Genomic DNA, 6510 nt, shown 5'->3' on the forward strand with positions numbered 1-6510 from the left:
AGGCTAAGTGCCTTTTGTTTAGATGAACTGCTGGACTTCCAGGCCAGCAGGTTTAGGGAAGTCATATATGGGGTCATGCTTTGACCCCCCCCCCCCACACACACACACACGCACACACACACACACAGGGTATTCTTTGTTCACATGTATACCTATGTAAGATGTTATATGTTAGTGACCCTATGCATATTCATGTAACCACAATAAAAGGAGTGCTATGGGGAACCTGGCTGAGAGTCTGACGGAGGTCAAGTGGGTGGAACGACACTTGGCTCCAGGCAGGCCTCCCTCATGCATGAGTACTACCAAGAACTTTGCCTACTTGTGTCTTGTTTTTGCTGTGTAGCAAATTGTCCTGAACGTTCCAGCGAATAGGTTCAAGCTACAAACCTATCACAAATAGACTTTGTCTTTCAATCTGCAGCCACAAAAAAAAAAAAAATGGTGTTGAGGGGTGTAAGCTAACTTAATGCCTCACCACAGTGGATTTAACACTGTTGAATAATGTAACTGAACAGTCATTTTGCAAACTAATTCAAAGTCATGACCAAATAACGTTATAGTTAAGTTAATTGCGACATAACGGCTCCTGGTCAAAAAGAAAATTCAAATGAAAACGCACCAATTCTTTATTTAATGTTAACGTTACATGGTGACACACTAGACATTAAACTACATTTGGCTGTGATTTGGAAAATACTCATTCAGAAAATCAACATATACCAAAAAAAAAAAGTAGTGGCAGGCAGCAACTTACCGAAAAAAGTAGTGGCGGGCAGCTCGACTTGACTGAGATGGCGACAGTCCTCACCCACGATCAAAAGATGAATTCACGTGCGATATCACAAGATTTGACATTGCTTCATTATTGACTTACTTCACTTGAACCTGTTATGAACAAATTAATGTACCTTCTCTGCATATCATGTAGTTTCTACACTATATTAGTGCTGGGCAATATGGAAAAATATTTATCATAATATGAATTATTTTATAACACCATAACAATATATATCATGATATACCACAATGTTTCCAGTTATTCTCTGAAAAGTTTGACAAATTTCATTGCTCACTTTTCTCCAACTTTTTTTTTTGGTTTTTGCCTGAATTATTGTCTAAAGGCGAAGAAAGATGCCCAACAGATTGACTTTACCAAATGGACCATCCCAGCCTTGCCGTATTGGTCTATTTATGTTAAAAGAAAATTGTACATAATGTGATCAGCTACATGAAATGTGCTCTTTTTATGGATCACTAAGCAAACCACATGTCTATGTGACTTTTCACCTAATAACTTCTGTGATGAACTTATTCAGCTACTAACCGCTTCCTGTTTTTAAAGAACATTCAGACATAGAGAAGAGAAACCTCAGCTCTTTTACGAGAACATACAGATGTAGAAAAGGGAAAAACCCGCTGCTCTGAGTGACGTTGTTATCTTTGTACACACACACACACACAGACACACACGCATAGACACACAGACAATCTTGTATAAATAAAGGACGCAGACAGTCATGGGGCACAGGTCTTGCGTTCCATGACTGCCCCTCGTGAGTGAAAGACAACTGCAGTGTTTGTGTTTTCTAACTCAGGTGTCTCAGCTGAAGAACTGCGGGGTGATTTAAAGAAATCCCCTGTCAATTTGATTCACCTTTTATTGTTTATTTTATTTTATTTTCACTTGCTAAATACGGGACAGACTTGACTGGGGAAAAGAAAGGGGAGAAAGAAAGAGGGAAAGAAAAACAGTGGGGAAGAGGAACGGTGATAAAAGGCAAAAAACAAAAACCAACAAAACAAACAGACAAAAAAAATACATTATCAATCACCTGGATCACCTGTTGAGAAAGAAAAAAGAAAAGAAAAGAAGCAAAAAAAAGGGCAATATAATAAACAACATCATCATGATGATCTATGTGAATATAACAGTAAATACTAAATATTAAACATTATTGTGCAGCACGTAAGATCGACAGCGCACAGTGTGCTTTGAGGTAGGAGCCAAAAAGGGTGTAGTTTGTGTGTGTGATCACCCGTGTGTGCACCTGTGAGCATGAGCGCGCTTGTATTTAAAAGGTTCCTTCATGTAATGATCTGCTAGAGGGTGTGGGGGGCCACTGCCCCGTCCTCCAGGGCATGAAGCAGGTATGGAGGAGATCAAGGCTCCAGACATTCAGAGGCCCCCAGAACACAAGAGACCAAGGAAGACCAACAGAGGGGCAACCGAGCCACTATCCCGGAAAGAGCTGAGGAGAGCCCCAGATGAGGGGTCACTCAGCAGCCGCGGAGCAGAAGCCGGGGGGGTTGCAGTGACGTGCCCGTGGCCTCCGCAGGCAGCTAGCTGTGCCAGAGTGACCGAGCCCCAGGCAGAGAGGCCGAGGGCACCCCACCCCTGAAGTGGCCCGAGCGAGCCCCAGGCTCCAGGGAGCAGCCACCAGGAGTGAGCTGGTGTGTACCTGGACGCCCCCACAAAGAACCACCAACGCACCGACGTCTGAGGGCGTCTGCCACTGGCAGGGGAATTGGTGGGAGGAGATAGGCCTCCATACCTTGGAGGTCCTGAGATGTCCCTAGACAGGTGATGTCTGATACCCGACCTGACATATAGACACAAACAAATAGGCACACACAGATACAAACATCCATTCTCACCCTCATGCTCTCATATGCAATTACTCAACACTCACCCAACGTGGAGACAGACATAAATAGAAACTGTACACACAATCACACTCCCCAAGCGTACTCTATACCCCAGGTCTAGGTACCCTTGCCCCTGGAGGGGGAAACTGCACCCAGACCCAGGTAGTGTTACCTTTTTCCCTGCGGTGGGGAGAAGCAGACCGCCCCTGACTCCGCAGCAGCAGGGAGGCCCCACATTCCAGACCCCAATCGGGTGGCCAACTCCTCCTCCCAGCCCCCCCGCTCCAACAGGCAGCAGAGAGTGGGGGTGTGAGAAGACTCCAAACCTCCCTCCGCCCGCTCATATGTAGTGTTGATGCATGTGTGTTCTAAGGTGCATTTAAAACCCAGGAGGGCATGGAGCTACCTGCCAGAGAGCAGTAGGTAAGCGCATAGCCCCTCCTGATAGCCCTCAATGTCTACGTGTATTTAAAATTGAGAGGTGGGCAACGACGCCAGGGGTGAGGTTGTACACCCTGATGGTCTTCTGGATGCCGTGTTGCGTGCCCACCCCCAATTTCCTATATGTATGTGTTATGAAAGTGTGAGTAATGTGAATGTCTAAGTTGTGGGATAAAATTGAGGCACAGGCAGCCAGAAGGGGACAGAGGGGGGGAGATGCCTCTCCTGCACCCTGGTGACACACCTTTACCCCAAGGGCCTGCATGTGTGGGTGATTGTGGTGGAGCGGGAAGAGGGAGGCTGCTGGAGATGGGGAGGGAAGGAAGGGAGGGGCAAGTGGCCCCTCCCTGGGGCCAGCTCCCCCGCTGACCCCAGTAGGCACCCCCATACTCTGCAACCCGCCAGGGAAAGGGGGCCCAGGCCCATCCGGACCGGGGCCCAGTGCAGCAGCGCCGCCTGGCCCCACAGAGCCCGGGACAGCCCATCCGACCCCACCACAGAGAAAACTGCACCCACCCCGTCATCCGATCATCTTCCAGACTACACAAAACAATAGACACCCAGGCTGAGATGTTCCTCCACCTCTCCTATATCTCCCCCTCCTGCAGAGTGAGTTCCTGGAGAGAGGAGACCTCCTGCAAGATGTAACAGCCTCCCCCACCAGTTGAAGAGCCCCCCAGGTGGCTCGATGCACTGGTGGCACCCTGCGCCACGGCTGGGCCCCCATACACCCACCCGCCCACAACCCCGGCAACACACCAACTAGGACCCAAGCCCCCAAGGCCCAGCTAGGGCCCCAACCCAGAGACGGAGCACCCCCAGAACCCCACGCCCGTCCCGGACCCACCCAAGGGCAGCCAGGCTACCAGGTCAGTAACCCACGTCCGTCAGCACAGACCCTCCCCAAGCCCCGCTGCACGCAGCCACGAAGAAACCGTCACCTAAGAGCCAACAGAGCCCTTAACAGGCCATGACCGCAACCCCGGGTTGAGCCCTCCAAGGAAGATACTCCTGGGGAACCCCCCAACGCCCTAAGCCTGTCCCTACGCCCACACCAATCACAGCAGCGAAGGTGGGACCAAACTATGACCCCCCCACCCCCACTAGGTGATGGAGCTGATCAAAGGAGCCCAGAGCAATTGATCTGATGTGGTGGCAGAGGCTGTATCAAGATTAATGTAATCTATTAGATTATTTCTATAATGGTTAGAATTAAGATTATTTTTATTTTTCACTTGGTGTTCGCTCGCTCTGCGGTATAGTATCACTTCCTGTTCCTGCTCAAACACAGTGGTGTTTCTGAGTAGCTTTTCTGCTTAGCAATTTAATTTAAATCTTTTGATACATCCCTTTTTCATAGTATAATCTTAACGTGCTTCATCTGAATCACCCTTTCTGTGTGCTCACTGCCTAATTTATAGCCAAAGTATTCACTCACTGTCTCTGTACTGTTTCGCTAGCTTAGCTCGTAGCCGACTCGTTAGCACCATGGCTACTTCACCTGTCCCTCCTGCACTTTCCTGCTCATTGTGTCAGATGTTTAGTTACTCCTCGGCCTCCTTTAGCAGTAATGATACCTGTAACAAATGTAGCATATTTGCAGCTCTGGAGGCCAGGATTACTGAATTGGAGACTCGGCCGCACCCTTCATTCACCCGTAGCTAGCCAGGCCCCTGTAGCTGGTGCAGCCGAAGATAGCGTGGCCCCGCTAGCTGTTCCCCGGCAGACCCCAAGCAGCTGGGGAAAGAGGGCGGCTGGGTGACGGTGAGGAGGAAGCATAGTCTTAAACTGAAGCCCCAGGTACACCACCAACCTGTTCATGTGTCTAACTGTTTTTCCCCACTCGGCGACACACCCCCGAGGGTCAAACTCTGGTAATTGGCGATTCTGTTCTCAGACATGTGAAGCTAGAGACACCGGCAACCATAGTCAATTGCCTTCCAGGGGCCAGAGCAGGCGACATTGAAGGAAATTTAAAACTGCTGGCTAAGGGTAAACGTAAATACAGTAAGATCATAATTCACGTCGGCAGTAATGACACCCGGTTACGCCAATCGGAGGTCACTAAAATCAATATTGAATCGGTGTGTAACTTTGCCAAAACAATGTCGGACTCTGTAGTTTTCTCTGGTCCCTCCCAATCAGACCAGGAGTGACATGTTTAGCCGCATGTTCTCCTTAAATTGCTGGCTGTCTGAGTGGTGTCCCAGAAACAATGTGGGCTTCATAGATAATTGGCAAACCTTCTGGAGGAAACCTGGTCTTGTTAGGAGAGACGGCATCCATCCCACTTTGGATGGAGCAGCTCTCATTTCTAGAAATATGGACCAATTTATTAAACTCCCCAAAATATGACTATCCAGAGTTGGGACCAGGAAGCAGAGTTGCAGTCTTACACGCCTCTCTGCAGCTTCTCTCCTCCTGCTACCCCCAAAACCCATCTCCATTGAGACTGTGTCAGCTCCCAAAATGACAAAAACAAACCAAAAACCAGCAACAAACAACTTAAACATAAAAATCACAAAGAAAGAACAATACAGTATCCACATCTGAACCAAAGAGTAAAACAGTGAAATGTGGATTATTAAATATTAGGTCTCTCTCCTCCAAGTCTCTGTTAGTACATGACTTAATAATTGATCAACAAATCGATTTACTCTGCCTTACAGAAACCTGGTTGCAGCTGGATGATTATGTTAGTTTAAATGAATCAACACCCCGAGTCATTCTAACTACCAGAAATCTCGAAGCACAGGCCGAGGGGCAGTGTGGCAGCAATTTTTCACACCAGCCTATTAATTAACGAAAGACCAAGACAGACTTTTAATTCATTTGAAAGCCTGATGCTTAGCCTCGTCCACCCCAGCTGTAAAACTCAGAAACCAGTCTTACTTGTTATCATCTATCGTCCACCTGGGCCTTACACAGAGTTTCTCTCTGATTTCTCAGACTTTTATCTGATTTAGTGCTCAGCTCTGATAAAATAATTATTGTGGGTGATTTTAACATCCATGTAGATGCTAAAATGACAGCCTCAACATTGCATTTAATCTGTTATTAGACTCAATTGGCTTCTCTCAAACTGTAAAAGAACCCACCCACCACTTTAATCACACTCTAGATCTTGTTTTAACATATGGCATAGAAACTGAACATTTAACAGTGTTTCCTGAAAACCCTCTGCTGTCTGATCATTTCCTGATAACATTTACATTTATAATAATTGATTACACAGCAGTGGAGAGTAGACTTTATCACAGTAGATGTCTTTCTGAAAGTGCTGTAACTAAGTTTAAGAATATAATCCACCCACTGTTATCATCTTCAATGCCCTGTACCAACACAGAGCAGAGCAGCTATCTGAACGCTACTCCAACAGAGGTCGATTATCTTGTTAATAATTTTACCTCCTCACTACGC

The sequence above is a fragment of the Oreochromis aureus genome, linkage group 14 (genome assembly GCF_013358895.1).
Source record: "Oreochromis aureus strain Israel breed Guangdong linkage group 14, ZZ_aureus, whole genome shotgun sequence".
Classification (NCBI taxonomy): Eukaryota; Metazoa; Chordata; class Actinopteri; order Cichliformes; family Cichlidae; genus Oreochromis; species Oreochromis aureus.